The sequence below is a fragment of the Ambystoma mexicanum genome, chromosome 3p (genome assembly GCF_040938575.1).
Source record: "Ambystoma mexicanum isolate Mex_15411 chromosome 3p, UKY_AmexF1_1, whole genome shotgun sequence".
Taxonomy (NCBI): Eukaryota; Metazoa; Chordata; class Amphibia; order Caudata; family Ambystomatidae; genus Ambystoma; species Ambystoma mexicanum.
In genome coordinates, this window is record NC_090925.1 from 639976122 (window position 1) to 639997260 (window position 21139).

The following is a 21139-nucleotide window of genomic DNA, read 5'->3' on the forward strand; positions in this document are numbered from 1 at the left end:
GACTACTGCCACATAAGTGTAGCGAAAATGATGAATCACAGTCATGACATGAACATGTCACCACAGCACATTGTCATGTGGCCAAAACACATTACCAAAAACATGCAATGCCACCATACCAATGCCAAAGTGACACAAGTATGACATGCAGCCAGGGACATGGGAACTGGAGCTGGGCACCTGTCCACCTAATTACAGTCAGCAACATGCATCTATGACAGCTTGACTTGCAAGCATGCAACAGGTACTGGCACACATATCTGAGGATCAATGGCTTATGTTGTGTCTCCCAGCACATAAATATTGCATGAAGGCGCATTAACTTGTGATTTGAATGCAGTGGGATGACGCATCACGTTCCTGTCCCTTAGGCGTCAATGCATCAACTTGATATTCACAGACATCCATGCACATGTGTCACTCTCTTGTGTCATAGATGGACTCAATTGCAGTTAAGCCACACATAGAGGTGCCCTTCATGCATGTCCCTCACAAGGCCACAACATAGCAAGCCAGTGTCCGTACTGTCCCTGCACTTGGTACATGATCTCACATAGCATGTGCCCGAGTTTAACAAGTCACTCCCCCCGCGGCATGTGTCCTGCGGGTTCCTGCAGGTGTACTCTCTGTCTGAACTACTCTTTGACCACTCCACGCCCTTATCCGCTCACATCACCTGTTCTGCTAGAAGTGCACGTCTTACACAGACGTCCCTTCACATATCAGCAAGACCTCCGCTGCTCCCCTTCATGACCTTGCCTCTGGAAACACTGATCTGTCCATTTGTCTCCATGCACTCCACAGGTTTCCCACACTTGGTGCATATAAGTTTGTACTGGTTTGCAAATGTGGAGCCCTGACAGCATTTGCCTGTGTTCCCAATCCGAGTCACTTGTTGTTCATTTTTGTTTGTTGTTTGTCTTTCCTCCACAATGTATTGCATGACTTTTTTTTCCATATCTTGTTCTAATCCAGCACTGTGAGTGGCATGGTATGTGTGTGTACATTGCTTCTGTTTATCTGTTGTCCCTGCAGGTGTTGGCAGTGCACCCTATGATCCTCAGCCCCTTTCTGGGAATGTCTCTTCCAGGTTGTGTAGTCTGTTGTAGGGTAAGGCAGCAGCTTGAGATTGATGTCATGCCCATTAACTGGGATGTCCAACAGGGGAGGTTGGTGGGTGGTGCAGCGGATGGGGTTCAGGTTGAACGTTCTTATTTTCATGAATGTTGCGAACATGGGTCTCTTTCTGGTTTACATGGCATGGTGTGTTGTGCATGTTGTTTTTGTGATGATGAGCTGAGGATTGCCCTTTCACAGGTGGCCTTTAATTCCCAGTCTGCCCTTCTTCCTCATCCCCTAATGTCCTTCTTCGTCTCCGACATGTGCTATTATTCATTCAATGTACCTTCAAGGCTCTCAGACCCTGGTGCCTTTATTCCTGTCTTTCTGTGTCTGTTTTCCTCTCTTAACCCACTTCTCTCTGCCCTCACCCACTGTAACGGGCAACATCTCGCTTCTCATCTCACCACCTGCCAGACTCCTCCTTGCTCAACAATTCCACTCTCTCTGTCTCCACTCCGCCGCTACACATTCATCACTTTGCATTCTGTCTCCCTCTTGCCCTCTGTCATCCTTCACATCAGCTCCCACACTTGTACTTCCACTCGCCAAACCTTCACCTCCTGATTTGCTGTCCTTTTTCCTCCCCTGCAACTAAAGGTACACGTGACACCTGATGGTGTTTGTGCACAACTTTTATGCCTGCAATCAATGGCCTGACTTGTGCAGGTATCCCAGTGCTGACTGATACCTGTTTCCATTGTGCCTGTCGTGCTGTGTTTGAGATTTGTTTGCTTTACTGGCAGTGATTGATTTATCAATGAGTGTTGATGTTGTTGGATTGGTAGTAGCTCACACGCTGTTATTTGGACTTCCAGTCGTTGACACTTGGTGGTCCATGGAGGTAATGTTACTTTCTTCCATATGGGAGTTGTAAAGGCTGTCCAGTTTCTTTACTTTCATGCAATGCATGCCTTTGCAAGCTTAGAATGTTGTGCAGATAAGTTCAAGGCACTCTGAGGGGGACCTTATGTGTCGTTGGTGGCAGGGAGGCTTTCACTATGTGGGGTGTTTTTCATTGCACTGGCATGAGGTGAGCAGTTCCATCTGCATAGGTGGGGGGACACATGGGATTGGGAGGCTGGCGAGTCATTGCTTGTATTTTGTTTTGCCACACGGTATCCCATTCATTCACTTTTTCATGGCGTATCTTCCCACGCTAGCAGTCATCTCCTGCCACTTTGGCTATGTATGGGGTTGCACCTACTCCACACCCAGTACATCATGGCAGGACATGTGGGGGCTGCCATGTATGTCTGACCACAACAGGGTTGATGTCCTACCCCTGGACACTAGGCACATGCCATAAGCCTGATGTTGTTTGCTATGGCGATGCGTACCGCTCACCGTACCCCTGCAGCTATTTTATCTTGCTGCTCCCTTCGGTTCGATGCTCATTGCTGCCTGTTCAGTCAAGTCCCTCTGGGCTCTGCCTTCCCTTCCTCTTGCTTGTGGACTGCTCCTTTTTGTGTACCAGTTTCCTTGCCCTCCGTTTGTCATTACTTTGTCTTGTCTGCTTGTCTCTTTTCTGCCTTTTGCCTGTGTGCTCTGCCTGTCTCTATGACTGCTGCCTGTTTGCCCAGCTGTGATCTGCCAGATCCTGTCTTCACTGCAATTGCTGAGGATTTCACCTACCGTCATCTTGAACATTCCATCTTCGGCTTACCTGCATGTGTTTCATACTGTGACCCGGTGCCACGTTAATCAGGGGATGCCAAATCATGGCATTGGGAGGGCTTTTCGAGGGGATCCTGGGTTTCCAACCTCTCAGGGAATCTCTCTTCGGGAGTTTTCTCAGTGTCATTCTGACTACAGCCTGATCTGATGTATCACAGTGACTCCTCCCCGGGACAAGGGGTAAAATGACCCTGGACCTTCACAGCATGGCAGTCAGGGGGGCGGGCAGTGGAGCTGATATGGGTGGTTACGGTGTCACTATGTGGGGAGTTTTACATTGCCTTGGCTTGAGGTGAACGGGTTCAGCTGCATGGGTGCGTATGTGGCGCGGTGATGGTGTGCTGTTGACTCTTTGCTTGCAGTCATTGCATGACATACAGGTGACTACAGGAGGCAGTGGCATTGGGTGCATGGATGTTTTAAATGCTGTGACCTTGTTTTGTTTTTCAGGACTGAGGCCTTCTGCAAGGGCAGATGGTTGCTGATATTCAAGGCAACAGTGCTATGTGATGCCTGCACGCAACACCTCACCAGTGTCATCTGGTTTCGAGACCTACAAAGTGGAGCAACAATTAATTACTGGGTACAGCTCGTGCAGGCACACAAGAGAACAGATGTGAGTTGAGAGGTGCATCTTTCTTGAAGTGAGCTTGCCATTTTCTCAGGTCATATGACTATTCTGATGTTGATGTGTATATTGTACATTGTTTTCGAATGTGGAATGTGGCTTCAATGTGTGTGCTCTGCAGGGGCTGGTATTTATGTGAAGTACAATTGCACAAGCTGATTGCATGCAGCCCCTCCCTATGCCTTTTGTCTGACCAAGGGCATGGGTGGTGCCTGTGGCTGAGGCGGATGTCCCTCCTGCATCGCTACTGAGATGCCATGCTGTGTTGTGACTTTGTGCAGGACACAAGCTGCCACGTTGATTTTGCATACCACTGGAGGGGCATATAGCAATACCCCACCAGAGTGGTCAAGGGAGTGAAAACATAACTGGAGCACCTCGAATGTGTGCTCCAGTCTGCCCCTAGTGGTTATATGTGCTGCATTGTACCTTACCTCAGCGGGTGTGGCAGGATTCCTGAATGACGTGAACAAGAATGGTGAGAGTGGGTAGACACTGCCCCTGCAAATGTGTAGACGGCTGTTATTGGCATTGATTCTCATGGTCAGTTGTTCAGTGTGTCATGTGACTGCATGCATGTGCATGACAGTTGCTACTCACCTAGGAGCCAGCTGTTACTGAAGGTTCCTGATGCCAGGGCCCGGTAAAGTGGTAACTGGAGGTAGATGGAACTGTCATGTGTGCTTCCAGGGAAATTTGTGTTGACTTGCATGATGACTCCTTTTGCATCACAGATGACCTGCACATTGATGGAATGGCCATGCTTCTGGTTGCAATAAATGTGCTCCGCCATTCAGGGGGACCATAGCGTTACATTCATGCAATCAATGGCTTAAAGTACATGTGGGAAGTGTGCTACTGCATAGAAGTCCACAGAAACTCTCAGCCTTTCCTGCAGTGTGCGTGGTATGTGTATGTGTCTACAGAGGCACGCATGTGATGTGATGTGATGCAGCCCAAAACCTTGTGTAGAAACCGGGATTGCGTGGCCTGAGATATTCCCCATATAATGGCAGTGGTTTGCTCGAAGGATGCTGTGGCTATGAAATGTAGGACTGTCAGCACCTTCTCCAGGGAGGTGAGTCCATGGGAGCAGATGGTGGGTTTAGTTTAGTTTAGTTTATTATTTATAATGCGCAATTATACCCAGGGGTATCAGGGCGCAGCATTTACAAGAATATGCGAAGCTTAGTTACAAGTTGTAAAAGTACAAATTGCCATCGGGAGAATGTACAAAGCAGCAGAGGAAAGCAAGCAATATATACAGTATATACAAATTTAAAAAGTTGCACACAAAGTTACACAGTGTGTGGATCGCATGAGGATAGACTTGGCACTTAGTTGTCATGGCAGTCCTTCAGTTTCAGCCAAGAGATTACCTTAGAGCGGAAGTTCAGGTAGGGCATGTCTACTCTGAGGTTGGGAGGCAAAGAGTTCCATAATTTGGCTGCTTTTACAGGGAAACTGTTACCTCCTATGGTGGCAAGTTTGTAGTTTGGGACAGAAAGGCAGTCTTTGTAAGCAGTTCTGAGAGGTCTCGCGGAAGCTTGTCTATGGAATCTGTTAATCAAGTAGATCGGGGCGGCATTGTTGAGGGATTTGTAAGTAAGTGAAGCTGTCTTTAGGAGAAATTTATCTGTAGTGGGGAGCCAGTTGTTCTGTAGGCTGAGTCCTGAGATGTGCTCTCTTCTGGGGATGCCTAGGGCTGCCCTCAGGGCATTGTTCTGGAGAGTTTGTAACTTGCTAGTGGTAGCCTTGGAGGTTCCCAGGTAAAGGGCGTTACAGTAGTCAAGGGAGGATAGTATAAGGGCTCTAGCAAGTTGAGACAGCTAGTGTCTGACAGAAAAGGTTTAGCTGCACGGATTAATTTGCACGTATATGCAGATGAAGATGCCAGTGAGCTCAGTTGTCTTTTGAAGGAGAGGTTAGAGTCTAAGTAGAAGCCCAATGTTTTAACCTCCTGTCCAACTTTTATGTTGTTCCCATCTATCTTGAAAGAGTTGTAGGCCGGGCTAAGTTTCCTTAGACTGTGCGTTGTACCCATGATGATAAGCTCCGTTTTCTCATCATTCAGGCTGAGTCCATGAGTGGCCATCCATGCCTGGATGATGATGTACACCCTATTTAGCAAGGCCAAATCCTTTCCATAATCTCCAGAAAGCGGAAGGAGGATCTGAGTATCATCTGCATAATTAGTGTAGGTGATACCGAGATGATCCAAATCATCGAAAAGGGGCTTGGTAAATATGTTGTACAATGTAGGGGAGACGCAGGAGCCCTGTGGTACACCACAGGTGATAGGTATGGGGTCTGCTGCAGCTGTGGGAGAGAAGACCCCCCCTCATAGTTCTTCCGTTAAGGAATGAGGTGATCCATGAAATGGCCTCAGGAGAGAAGTGTGCTGCTGTGTGGAGATGCGAGCATAGGACAGAGTGGTCGACCAAATCGAAAGCTGCAGAGAGGTCAAGGAGGAGGAGCAAGGCAACTTGTCCTTTGTCCCTGAGTGTATCAATCTGAGCTTTCAGGTCGAAGAGTGCAGTCTCAGTTCCATGTTGAGGGCGGAACCCTGATTGTCTGGATCCTAAGAGGTGGTGTTCTTCCAGGTGCTTCTGTATTTGAACGTAGGCGACCTTGTCTAGAATTTTTAGTAGGAAGGGAACAGTCGTTATGGGTCGGTGATTGGTAGGTATGGCTGGGTCAAGGGTAGGTTTTTTTAGTAAAGGAAGTACCCAGGATTGTTTTAGATTAGTGGGGATGGAGCCAGTGATGAAAGAGGCATTGATCAGTTTTGTGATGAAGGGTGAAAGATCGCGAGCAGCGTCTTTGATGAGCTGTGCTGGGCAGAGGTCTCCCTGGCAATTAGAAGGTTTCAAGGACAAGATGATTTTCTCTACATCGAGAGTATTGACTTTGGAAAATTTGAAGCGGGTGGGGTCTGTGGTTGTGCATTTGTCAGGTTTTTTGGAAGGGGACAAGTCTTTTAAGGTCGCTTTTTTGCTAGAGATTTTGGTTTGAAGGGTCTTGATCTTGTTGGCCAGGGCATTCTGAATTTCTGAGCACCAGTTTTTATCTTTGGTGCAGGTATCAAGGGGTAGTATGGGGGTTTCAACTTCTTTGAGAATGGAAAAGAGTTCTTTCATATTGGACTTGGCTGACGATATGCGAGAGTCAAAGGAAGTTCGTATGGCCTTGTATATTTCTTTTTTATAGAGTGCAGTTATTTTGGATAGATTGAGTTTGTTAGCAGCTGAGGGACATTTTTTCCATGTAGCCTCGCAATTTCTCTTTTGTTGCCTCAAGTTTTTGAGGAATGGTGTATACCATTTGTTAAGGTGTGATTTCTGTTTGCTCGGTCTGAGTTTGAGAGGGGCGATGAGGTCCAGTGCTGTGGCCATGGCTTTATTGTATTCCTCAACTAGGATCTCTGGGTCTGTGTTGTCCGAGAGTGTATCAAGTTTGGGGAGTAGGTTTGGGATGAGTCTTTCTGCAGTAATGTTTTTCTTGTTTCTGGTGAGAGTGGGTGGTGCTGTTGTGATGGGCGGAGGTGTAGGTCTGTCGGTAGTTAACCAGAACGAGACTACGTGATGGTCAGTCCAGATTAGAGGTGAGATATTGGTGATGTTTGCTACACAATTGTGATCAGCCACCCAATCAAGTATTCTACCTTTTGTGTGAGTAGGGGCCATGCTTCTTTGCGCGAAGTCTAGTTCAGCAAGGTTGGTGACTATAGAGTTAGATATTGGGTCTGCTGGGTCGTTACAGCCTAGATTAAAGTCCCCCAAGGTGAGGACTAGAGATGAGGTTTTAAGATTGCTAGTTAAAATGGCGTTGTCAGGAATGCTCAGGTCCCAGGCGCAGGAGTGATGCAGAACCAACCACCCCCTCTGCGGTCTCGGTGTCTGCAAGTCTAAGCTTACACAGACCTCCGTGACCAGAGCGGGGAAGGAGGGTTAGGGTCTCGATGGTTGGATAGGTAGGGGGATTATAGGGTAACCGGATTAAGGGATAGGAAGAGGTAATGGATAGGGCTGGGAAGGCGATGATTGCACACTTTTGTTAGCCAATACTTGTTTGGCGCCCTTTTGAGGGGGCGATGTTTCAACACCTCTACATTTAAAGGTGTTCTCCAGTACACATGAGTAAAGAAACCAACAATAACCTGTTAACCCCAACATCAAGGTTGACCACAATGCCACAATGGAGTATCCAGCACAGGTTTAGCCCAAAATACGTTTACACCCAAGGTTAGTCAACATGCATTTGCACATTTAGCTTTCATAGTCTGTAAGTCCAGTCCAGCAAGAGCTGTTGAGTCCTGTGCCATGTCCCTGAAGTCGGTGGGTCCTTTTCACACTAAAAAGAAACAAAAGATTGTATTAGCGTATGCCTTTGGATTCGTTGGTCATTCATTCCTCACAACACATCCGACACACTCATTCCGCACATAACGTGCACTGGAGTTCCAAATTCCACCGACGTGCGCTGCCGCACGTGGCTGGTAACATCTATTGATGTTTATCTGCTCAGCACGGTCTTACGTCAGACCGATCTTTCTTGCCGTAACACGCTTTTCGTCTCATGTGCCCTTCGGGCTTAATGTTCCGTGAGGCGAAATAGCGCGTAGTTAAATGCTGACCAAAAACGTTTTGGTAACACCCAAAATGTGCTTCCCCGGAGATCCCTGCCCACTTAGCTTTATGTCAGCGGCGCAGGGGCTCTGGAGGGGTTGGTAACGCCCCCTGCGCTTTCCCCCTCTTTCCCAATGAATGCCAATGCCAAGCGGTACTTATCTTCTGAAAGCGAGGGGCCGGATCGCAGCTCCGGAGGCTCTGGGCCCCTCGCGTGGGATTTTCTCGGAGCTCCTGGGCGCACGTCCTGTCTCTCTGGAATCTCGAGCACAAGCCCCGTGCCTCGGGACTTGCGCATGCGCGTAGGCCTGCCACACACGACACGGCTTCCCATTGGCTCGCGGGCCCGCGAAGCCTGCTGGGTAATGTAGTCCTGGCGTGCCTTTTGCCAGGTCTTGTAGTTTGTTAGTGTTTTCTGCCTGCAGAGAGGGCACAGCAGCCGTCTATACGGCTGCAATCTTTTAAACAGTGCTTTTTGTGATGATTCCAACCCCACAACCCCAATGGTTCGTGGCCCACGCCCAGTCCTGCCCCTGACAGGCGTTGAGGTCTTCATCGAAGGTACCGATGGATCCTGGCGAACGGTAAATCAGGTGGATGGTGAGGATTTGGGTATTATTGAGTGGGATTTTGACTGATAAGTTTTCACAGGATTGGACATTGGTGGGTGTAGCAAGACTCATGGGTAGGCTGAGTTTATGTATAATGGCAACACCACCTCCTCTGGAATTAGGGCGATCTTGCCTCAGGATAGTGTACTTGTCTGGGACTGCTAGCATGATCATAGGGCCTGCTGCAGGTTGTAACCAGGTCTCAGTAATAGCGAGGAAGTCTAAGTCGTCTTTAAGGATCAAGTCTGCTATTTCTGTGGCATGTGCTACTAAGGATCTAGCGTTGATCAGGGCTTCCTTGATTTTAGGGCTGACTGTTTTTATGGTGGTAGTTGTATTTTCAATGGTGCTTGTGTGGCGTTTATCTTGAGTTAGTCCAGGTGTACTCTGGCAAGGGTGTATGAGTATGGGACTGGAGGTGAAGTTGTGATATGAGTTAGAGGTTTTAATGTTGGGGCTAAGTTGGGGCAGCTGCTTTGAGGATTTATGTGAGGTAGGCAGCGAACGGGCCAGTGGCTCATAGATTTTGGCTAGTCTAGCTCTGAGTCCTAGGTTCCTGTCTATGGTAGTACGAGGGAGATTGGGTAGTAGCTGAAGGTAGGCTGGGTCTTTATGGGGTGGAGTCTGGTTGGTGAGCATAGAAGGAAGGGACATGTTGGACACTTGTGGTGCCATCTTACAATAAGTAGTGAGGTTCAGGAGGATGTGGGCGAAGGCGTGTAGACTTATGGAAGGTAGACGCATTCTAAATACTGTTTAAGGTGAGGTCTTCACTGAATAGGTGCTAGTGGGGCAGCGTATGCTAGCCCTCTGAGCCTAGGAGAGAGGCTGCACAGTGAAGTAGAGCACTAGGTTGCTATCTAAATTTGCGTCGTACTAGCAGGCTGAGTGCTTGTCTGTTTGACGAGGCAATAGGTCTATAGAATTGAACAGTATGACTAGACTCGAGAGCAGGCAGCATGTCTAGGTAAAACTAAGCGACATCTAAATTCAAAATTGAACAGTATGACTAGACTCGAGAGCAGGCAGCATGTCTAGATACATGTAGATTTGAACGTGTCAAAAAGCTGAATGAACAATACGACAATGGGTGTAAATCCGGCCGGATATCAAGAGAGCATAGTGTAACTCTAACACAGATTTAGTACTTAGGCAAAGATACAGATTAGCAAGCAGGTCAGATCTAACACGTGTCACATACGTGATGTAGAATCGGTAGATATGTACATTGATTAGGGCGAGACTAGGCAGAGTCTTTGCGATTGTTGACAATAATGTTCACAAAAAGTTAGAGAGTGACCATCCTTTGCAAAGTTACCTTATAAGTTGTGGTGCCTTGCACTAGTGTATCCGCGAGTTGTAGAGCAAGGTAGGCCGTAGCTCCTATTCTGCTACTTGAAGCGCCATGGAGCGAACAGGGGGCAAACAGGGGCCTTTGTGTGGGCCTTCGTCGGTGGCCGGCGTTTCCGCCTGCCGGCGGAAGAAGAAAGATAAAAAGAGCTTCAGTTGCCTAACAACGAAGCCACGCGGCCAGAGCCTCGCTCTGGTGCCGCGAAGCGCCCGCCATCTTGGAGTCAGGCGGAAGATAATGGATGAGGTCAGGCGGTGCCTGCAAAGCAGTGCATTTCGAAACAAGAAATGAAATCAAGGTAAGTATGCTTAGTGCGCATACCAATAGATTGCTGGTCCAATCCAGCTAGTGGAAGCCTCACCCTTGTGGAGTCCAGGGTGAAGAGGCAATCCGAGGCACGGCTGGGCTGTGGGTTGTGGGAGCCGCTCCAGGGCTCTCGGGAGGCTGGGCTCCTGCCCTCCTCAATGGTGTGCTGCAGCTCGAATGAGGATGCAGGGGGCAAACAGGGGCCTTTGTGTGGGCCTTCGTCGGTGGCCGGCGTTTCCGCCGATAGATTGCTGGTCCAATCCAGGTAGTGGAAGCCTCACCTTTGTGGAGTCCAGGGTGCAGAGGCAATCCGAGGCACGGCTGGGCTGTGGGTTGTGGGAGCCGCTCCAGGTCTCTCGGGAGGCTGGGCTCCTGCCCTCCTCAATGTTGTGCTGCAGCTCGATGATGCAAGGTCTTCCTCCCACTCCCTGACCAGCTATAGAATAACATTGGGGAAACTGTACCTTGCATACACCTCGTCGTCTGGCATCCTAAACATCGTGCTGTGTGTTCAGAATATCCAGAGCCTCAGCATCCTCCTTCTGTGTCCATGACCTGCATTCTTCCTGGATCACCAACGTTGGAATGGTGTGCATTGCGTGCTTTATACAAGTTGTTTCCTTTGCATGTTGTACTTTGCATGTACTATCATGTGGCTCTGAGATCACGAGGTTTGCGTGTGAACTTGTGCATTGAAATCCTTGAATTTGGTTATGTTTGCACTCGACTGGGCATGTGGTTTCGTTCCATGGCCCGTCCCCCAACACACCCACGTGATTCCTTGCTCTTCCTCATTTTGCCAGGCGAATGGGGAATATGCATGTGCTGCCCCCTATTTATTTTGTTGCATAGGCCCGTTCCACTCTTTGCGTGGAGTGTCGCACACAGTGCTGGACTGCACGCAAAGGCGTGACGGACCTGCGCAAAGCCATGGAAATGCACGAAGTCTGTTCCATAAATTGCTGAATTGACTTTTGCATGCTAAGTGCGCAAAGTCACTTTTCAGCACGCAAAACAATCTATAAATCAGGCCCTATATATTTTTTTAATGCACATCACTTAAATACCTTTGGGTGAGGTTGTGGTGTCTACAATGTACTGATAAACAAATAAACAAATACATACAATTCTCAACTCTCTTGTTTTCTTAATTCCAGCTCTCTTCTTCCCCGTCTCCAATCTGGGTTTCATACTTCCTAATTGATCCAAACTGCACTACTTCATGGCAATAATTTCCTTCCTTCTTCCTGGCACTGCAAGCTATCCTCCTATCATATTCTGTCAGACCTATCTGAAGTGTTTGATATGCTGGTCCTCTCTATTCTTTATCACTCTTGTTCTTCTTTTGGAATTTCTAGTACTGCTCTTTTTTGGTCCTCCTACCCTTCTGACCGATTTTACTCTGTGCCTTGTGATGGGTTCAATCCTTTATTTATCCCTTATGTTATGGTGTCCCCCAAGGCTTTATCCCTGGGCCTCGCATATATTCTCTCTCCACTATTCCTTTTTCTCTATTATTCGTTTTTTTGGTCTCAATTGTAATTTATATGCAGATTATTCCCAGATCCTTGTTTCTGTTTTTTCTCTTTTGACCAACTCCACTCTTCTATTTCTTACTGTCTGCCTGCCATCACATCCTGGATGCTTGCACAATCTCTAGATCCTAATTCACCCAAGAATGAACTTCTTTTCTTTCCAGTTCCTTCCGCCAGCGACTGCACTTAACTGTCTTCTATTTATTTCCCTTTTGATTGTCTTTCTTTCTCGTCCTCTGCACGCAACCTTGATGTCATTTTTTTACATCTCTGTCAATCCACATCTCCACCATTGCTCATTGCGGCTGCCATCAACACTAGAATATCCGCAAGATATGCCAATGTCTTAGCTTCTCGGCTACAAAGAATCGCTGCATGCTTACACTCTCATCACCTGTATTCAATTTTCCATTTCTGTTATTTGTCTTCTCTTTCAGCTTCTGCCTCATTCCTATATTTTACCGTTCTTTACCTCCCTTTGCTGCCTTTCCTTCCCTGTTTGTTTTTGGTTTTGTTTTCTATATATTGTATTTAAATGTGTCCCTGGCTTGGCTTCCACTCATCTCTCTTCCCATGTTTTAGTTGACCCTGTTTCTCGTTCTCTGCACTCTTCTTCTCTGTTGCTGTTCGCTGCCCTCACCCTCCCTGTGCCCAGTCCTCTTTTCACTCTTTTTCCTGCCTGCCCCTAAACTTTGGAATTCTCTTCCCTCCCCTCTCTGTTCTGCCTCTATGCTTGCGTCCTTTTGATCCTCTTCTAAAGGTTATCTTCTCTCCTCTTCCAGCATTTAATATTGTTACATCATGTTGATTACATTTTTATCTTTTTGAAGTACTTCTGTTCTCATTTGGAAAAACTATGTAGAATGCTTAATTGTAACCAGTTTATGCATTTACATAAATACATACATACCTATAGTTCTGTAGCCCTGGTGTTATCCTGTCCCATTGGGCCACACTTTTCTTGTGTACTCTTGCACTTTCTGCAACATTCCATCTTATTTCATTCGGAGTTCCCATTCATCCATAGCTATTGTGTGCCCTAACTTTGAGCTTACGCCTGTCACTTTGGATATCATGCCCTCCTGTGGGCAGTATGGCTGGACTTGACTATCTTCGGTGGGTTACCTGGACAAACAAATGGCTTGGCTGTTCTACTACTCGGGAATATGTTCGATTTCCTAATTGTACTCTTGCAGTTTAGAGGCTAATAGTGCTGGTATGGGTGTCTGGCTTCCTGTACTTCTGGCTCCAGGATGTTTACCAGAGGCTTGTGATGCGTCAACAGTTTAAAGCTTGTGATCCATTCACAGTTTGAACTTTTTGTCCCATAAATATGTCCTGAAGTTGTTTGCCTCGCAAATGCATGCAAGCCTTTCTCGATCATGGAGTAGTGCAGTTCTGTGGCTGTGAGAGCTTTGTAGGCAAAGGCTACTGTGTATGTCCTTTTCTTGTCTCTCTGCATCAATGCAGCACCAGAGTCATAGGTGCGGGCTTATGGCTTCTTTTGCTTTGTTGAATGGTTTTAGAACGGGTTCTTCTGCGATTTCTTTCATTACTGTGTCGAATGCCTCTTTGCATGGCTCTCCTCATACACTGAGTTCCCCTTTCCTTAGCATAGTACTCTATCATATCCATGAAGGATTTCAACTGATCTTTGTTCTTCAGTTCTGGAGCTTTTTCTTTGCCACATACTATACGTTACTGTATCTGTACCCCGTCTGTGAGACAGTGCATCCCAAAAAGTCGTATCTGTCCTGTTTAACTGTACTATTTTCTTTATTGAGATGGAAACTACTCTTTTCGAATCTCTTCAGTACCAGTGCACAGTTATGTTCATTTTCATCTATTGTACATACCAGGATGTCGTTCTGAAAGGGCTTCACTTTTGTTTTCCATTGTAACATTACTTTCGTTATCCTTTTGAGCACTGAGGCTGATGAACACAGGGCAAACAACGTTCTTGCAGATTGCGATGTCCCAAAAGGAGCCACACAGGCTGATATGTGCTTAGATTTCGTGTGAAGCTTAACTCCATGAGAAACACTAGTTATGCCCAGTTTGGAGAATATTATGGCTACTTGCAGTGACAGAATTATTTCAGTTATATTGGGTAGAGGGAAGATATAATCAACCACCTCTTAATTGAGACTCTGCAGGTCTATGCACATCCTCAACTTGTGCCTATTTGTGCTTGTTATCACTACTGGATTTAACCATTCCTTGGCTTTTGTCATTTCTATTATTCCCCTGCATTTCTTCATGCTCTGCACCTGGCAGTCGCCTCACCTTGTGGTTAACTGGTATAGCTTTTTCTCTGAGCTTGATTTCATGCATGCACTATTTCAATGAACCTATCAACATTTTCGAACACTTTATTATGTTTCTGTAGAATGTCTTCTAACATATTCCCTGTTATTGCCATCACTTGCTCTTTGACATTGGGATCAAGTTTGTTTTCTAATTTACCCTAATGTGGCTGTCTCAACATGGACTCCTCTTTATCTGTCACATAACCTTACCCTCTGATTTGTCTGCCTTTCAATTGTATGTCACTTCTTATAATGTAAACGTGTCTTTTTCGCTGCTCTCTTGTCTTGTCCCCAGAGATCATTGTATGTTTCTACTGAAATTATTGTTAAATCAGAACCTGGATCAGCCACCATCTGTTCCTTTCTTCCATCTAGTCCGATTTCACAGTATGGCTTCATTATTGTGTTGTGTTGTATGCATAACACATGCCTTATTCTGGGAATTGCTTCATCTTCTGAAATATCTCTGTCACTGTCCTCATGCCATTTGTTTCACTGAAGGGCTGCTACACACCTTTGCGTAGTGCTCTATTTTCTTTCATTTGACCAATGCAGGACAGTATTTGTTGTTTGTTGCAGATGAGCACGCTCCATGCCTGAATTCATTTCTGTATCTTGGTTCTTCCACACATCTAGCTCTGTTTTCTTCTGTGACTATGCCACTTTTTATTCTCCTATCCTTTATGTAGGTTTCCATTTTGCTTCACTCACTAGGCTGAATTTCCTTTCTGTTGTAGATGTGGTCTCTTTGTCAGTGTAAGATTGTCTTTTGTAGGGTTGGTAGGGGAAGAAGTAGTAGCCTGGAGGAGGAAGAAGTAGTGTGGAGGAGAGTGTAGTAGTACAGAGTAGGGGGTACTAGTGGGTAGGGGGTATCAGTAGTATTCTGAAGGAAGAAGTAAGATTAAAGGGTGGATTGTCTTGTGAGGATAGCTCACGGCAACATGCTCGCCTTGGAAGCAAGACAATGTGTAGCAACACAGGTTCGATCCGCGGGTCTGTGCTTAGAAACCTGGAAGGAGTGAGAGACATCGGAAGGACAGAGGAAGAACATGCAAGGGATAGAGAAGGTGGGTGGAGTTGGTGGAAGGAGAGCAGTAAGACTGGAACATCAGGAAGCGAGAGGCAGAGGAGTATGTGGGCATAACAGAAGGAGACAGAATGCAGCAGGGTGTCTGAAAGGAACAATTAAATGTCCCTGTTTAGATCATTAACCATTGGATAGTGTAGTGTCAGTATAGGAAGTCCCTGAGGTATGCCAGATGGATAAGGCGTACTGCCTATAGGTCACCACCTCTAATATAAGCCGGATCCTAGAAGTAGGGGCTCAATATTCAGTACATACTAACCTGTGGAGCAGGGATGGCTTGACTCTGGTTGATTGGTGCTTTCTTCACCAGAGAGAGTCGAATGGCCATAGAGCCATAACAAATTCAAATCCTTGAACTGTCGCTGAGATTCAGAACATTCTTTGAGACAACCAGGACAAAGTCTAGCCGGTGTCTTAACTTATTCCCCTTTGCTTCAAATCTGTTCATCAATCTCGTGTTCATGGGAACTAGTGACCTCTGACCTATCTGCATCCCTATCTCCTGGCAATGTTTAAAATATTCTCTGGCTTTCTACTCTTAACACATATTTCAACACTGCTATCTAGCCCTCCCATTGACGTTCCTCCACACCTGGCTCCCCAACTCGAGATTCTACATGCAGCATGATATGATGATATGATAGGTTATTTATAACATGCTTAATACCCAGAGGTTTCTAAGCGTGGACCCGGGGATCAAACCTGTTGTGCTGCGTGTCGTCTTGCTTCAAGGCGAGCACGTTGCCCCTGAGATACCCTCCCGAGACACTTTATTATCAGATTGTAAGAGTAAGTCTGTTGATAAATAAGAAGATTGGGTGCCATTCCCCTGTTTATTTAGTTGAAGGACCCTCTAGCCCCATAACCTGTTCTTGAGTCCCACATTAGGAACCTCCAATCTGAGTAATTTTTCCCCTGATGAATATTACTGATTTCCAGCCTCTGTAAGCCCGTGTAATAGAGAGGTCCTGGAAGATCACCTGGATAGTGGGCCCATTGATGGGACCACCATCTGCCCATCCTCTTCATCTGTTGATTTACCAGACACGTGTATGATTAAATGTATGCTTCAAAATGTTCACTACGTTGTTTCCAGTGCACTTTCAATCCATGATTTAACTATGCACGTGACCTTGATCACCTATGCATTACTGAGAGCTGTATAAAATCTACTTCTGATCAGATCTTAGATTTTTAAATTTTTGATAAATGTGCCATTCTTCTTTTGGATCACACTTTCTGCTCTGGTGACGGTTTTGCTTAAATTTATAGAAATAATTTTACATTTCAGTATTTTTACTCTTTCTTTCTACCTTGTTCCAATACGTGTCTTTTCTACACTCCAACGTGTTCTTTCCATTTTCATTTACTCTATGTTTCACCTCCTGTTTTCAAATCTACTGTGGAGATAACCTGTGACTTGATTGCTTTGAATTAAAATGCTTACTCCTGTAACATCTTTCTTGGAGACTTTAATTTGCCCTGGAATATGGCAGGTGACCCAGAGACTATTATTGTTGCTACTACTTTAACCCGACTTGATACTTGCCGATTTATCCATATCCCTACTTATACTCTTGGAAATACGTTTGATTTAGTTATTTCGTCTAAATGCTTGCTCATTTGTGCCCCCGCCCTTTACCCACAGATTGGTCAGATCATCTATCCTTTCATTTTGTCTGCCTTCTTCCCACTAAACAATTTCCTATTTCACTTCTTAATATAAATGAACCTGGAAAGGCCAATACCCATCAAAATATCTTAAGAACATGTTTTGAATAAAGAATCAAGGTAAAGTTAGGTAATAATTATTAAATAAATAATCAGAGCAGACATCATAAAGACCTAAGAATGCAAGACTGTCTGTGAAAATTAATGCATAATGTGTGACACAAAATGTCTAGCAGTGGTGTTGCCCCTGCTAATACACCTTTTGCATCGTTCATAGTATATTCCCTTCCTAATATAACTCAAAGTGCAAGATATTTCAAGCCAGTGCTAATGGGCAACACTTATTTCCTTTCTTCTAAGATGCCTCTTGTACATCTACTTTGGAATGTAAGATTGTAATGTAATATTTCATTCAACGTTATGCCTTCAATTAAATAATAAGAGGTCAGAACAATATTTTATATTGAAGTAGCAAGTTATTTCTTTTTCTTTTTTTATTGTGATTTAGTTAAGATAAACTTCACACATTATACCATCATGGCAATATCCATTCAAAATAAAATCACAAATAAAACAAGACACAAGTTAGATAATTTCAATAAAATACACAGTCCAATAAATATGAAAACAATAAAGAGAGCAAATTCATTATGTGCACATATAGTATTACAAGATCTTAAGTTAAACATTCTCCACTTAATTGGGCTACAATGGAATTCCTTACCCTATAAAGTGCATTTGTCAAAGAAAAGAAACAGCCTGCAAGGCAATATTCCAAAAGGTAATTTGTGGTTATATGATCTAAGCTATGGACATATTTAGGCCAACATTTTATATGAAGTTTAGTGATGCCACATACGCACATTTTGGGTGATTTACAATACCAAGGAACTATCACAACCTCTGCAGGTTCTCTTGGCCCTGGCTCTGTGTGATCTATGCGTACTGAAAGGCGCAGGAACACCCCGCACCCTGGAACAGGGTGTTAGGTAACAGGGTATACTGAAAAATTTGTCCAGAGGTTTTTTTTATTTTATAAAGGTATCAAATGTTATTTACTAAGATACATTATTTTTTCAATGAATTAATCATCTATTAATGTACACATTAAATTACATAAATGTTACAGGAGAGCATGTTACACCAGATTCTAAAACAACCTAACACAACCAACATTCTTCAACAATCAAACCATCATTTGTGCCTCAAATCAATCAACCTCATTCATTCACAATAAAAATTTGGACCAAACAATTGGTGCAATATATATGTGTAGTAGCACTTCATTAATTAGCCCCACATAATCTTTGACATTTCATTTCAACCACATTCAATATGTATTAGCACAATAATTGTCCAAAATGTACTCTATTCCACGGAGTGGGTGCATTAAAAAAAAAATGACGGGTCCCATCCCCGGATGTTCTTCTATCGGTTTTGACGTTTGAGGATAATTAAAACAACGTCTTCATCAGGAAAACCAATTATTGCAATATAACAACTGAAGAAAACAAAACAAAAAAAACAACAATTATATGCAATGATGCACTTGCCTAAACTAGCTGGCTCAAACGGACAGCATACAATTCTTCAATTGCACTTTTAAAATTTTAACTAGAGTCACCAAGAAGTGATCAGTCCCAAGGTGTCTCTTATTGTTCCAGAGTATAAAAAAAGGGGGATATGTGAGACCCTGGCACCAAGAAAGACACTGTGTCTAAAGTGAAATTACACCAACACCATGGAGAACCAGAACACCGAGACACAATGGCCGACACAGCCATGCTAACCTGATTTCCAGTGTCAAATGCTCTCAATGGTTGGGGCCCCAAATATGACTCAAAACGAGTTCAGAAGGATTCCAGATCTAAAAAATGTATGTAAACCATGATAAGTTAAAGAGTATTTAATTGAACTGCATGTCAGTTGTATATGGCCTAGAGCACCATGGTTGGACCAACCACTCACCCCGGGCCAGGTGTCGGAGTTATTCCAGTGCTAAGCCTACAAGTGCCACATGTGCCATCGAAGTAGAAAAAAATTCAACTTGCACAGATCAAAATTCCATTGTTATCTGTGCAAAAGAGGGAGGGGGGAGAATAAATGTTTTTAAATTAATTATAGAGTCTGATGTTTAGCAGTCAATCATAATAGCTGTATTTAAACGGTTGTGTTAAAATAGAAACACATACAGTTTACAAAAACGAACAGGCTTTCCGTTTTGCGGCTGTTAAATTTTAAATTAAACGGAGGCTAGAAGAAATAACATTCGTACCGCATAGGCGTGGAAATTGAATTCAATTACTTACCACTACCGAACGCTGGACAGAGCCTAGCATACTGCAAAAGGATACTTCCGATTCGGATATAAGATTTGCGTGGCGAGTTATGTCGGCGGTACGTAGGCAAAAGCGAGAATCTCTCCGAAGTGGCTCTAGATCTCACGCAAATGTACTGATTGCGTGCAGGCGTGGGGGCGTGGTGTTGAACGGGTCTCCTTGACATGGCCATGTGATTACTACAGAAGACGATCACGTGGGTAAAGTCCTGTAGTAATTAAAGGCACCCGTCTTAATATGAGAAAACAAAAGGGAGGTGCACTGTGTGCTACGCCAAAGACCCTCTAAGTGGTGTTAGATTGTCTCACTATGCTAAACATTCCAATGTTTGAACCGCCAGGCAAAAGACGGTGCATTTACTAAATATGAATTGATTGGAGTTAGAATATAATCAAGTCAAAACAATATTTTAATTTTTGTACTACTTGAGCTGGCATGAAAATAAGTTAAAAGGTAATGGTGGGAAACCCAGGTGCAAGGTATTACATATGCTAAGTGCAATGAGATTACAAGTAAGGCAATTTGGGCATGATGTATTTGCCCAAACTAAGTTTTAAATTATTGCACTTATTTTATTAGTAAGGCTATAAATTAGCAATCCAAAAGTCCCACTTTACAAGTATTCCGGGTATTGGAACAGCTAACTGAAAACTAGTGCTTTTACTGAATGAAACCAAATTATAATTAGAACAAAGTTGGTCAAGAACTGAGTTAGCCATTGCGCTCATTGTTGTGACCTATCGTACTAGAAAAACCAATATAGATATTATGATGTGTACAAAAGCAATTGCTGCGTGATGTTGGAAACACATGCAGAAAAAGGCACACACACAGGAAGAAAAGGGGGGGGAGGGGAGTCAACATGAGTTGAACTCCCAAGGGTCCAACGTGTTTAGCCCCCTATCTAACGTTTTAAGGTTAAAAATCCACAATTGTTCTTTATATGTCAACTTGTTCCTGGTTTGAGCCGGTCCACTAGTGACAATTTTCTCAATGCAGAACCACATAAGATCTTCCACACTATGACCTGTCTCCACAAAGTGAAGAACCATGGGCGCATTAAGGTTCTGAGAGCGAATTTTTGAACGGTGTTCGTTAATGCGAACGTGGACCTCTCTTGAAGTTTTTCCTATATATAACCTGTTGCAAGGACACTGGATCGCATACACCACATTTTTGCTTTTGCAAGTGGTGAAAGTGCGTAAGTCCCATGTTTTTCCTTCCCCCACAAAGGTGGTCATTTTCCTTGAATATTTGCAAGCTGTACACGAAGTACAAGGGTAATGCCCTACTACTGGGTTTAAATTAATGTCTCTGATAAAGTGACATTTTGGTGGACATCGATTGGCACAAGTTAATTTTTGTCTCGAATTTTTTCCTTTCTTAAAGGCAAATAGTGGTTTTTGAAGTTTCATTGTAGTCGAATTCAGGATTCTCCAATTTTTCAATATGATACCTTTGATCGCATAACTATACTGGCAAAAGGTAGAAACACATACCAATTGCTCTGGGTCAGAAATCTTAGTCTGCGGGTTAAGGAGTACTTCACGGTTTGTATACCGTACTCGCTTCCTGGACTGTTTGACTAGTTTTTTGGGGTACCCTCGTTCAATAAGCCTAGTTTCCAAGTGCATGTTTGTTGAAGTTACCCATATTGGAGCAATTCCGCCGAAGCCGTAAGAACATTCCATATGGAAGATTCTGTAGTAGGCTTTTGGGATGTTGGCTGGAAAATTGCAATGTGGTGTTTCTTTCCGTTGGTTTCCTATATAGCTCCAATTGTATATGACCAGATTCATTATAGATAGAGAGGTCCAAAAATGAAATTCTCATGACAGAAAATTCAAAAGTGTAATGTAGATCATCATCTATCTGGTT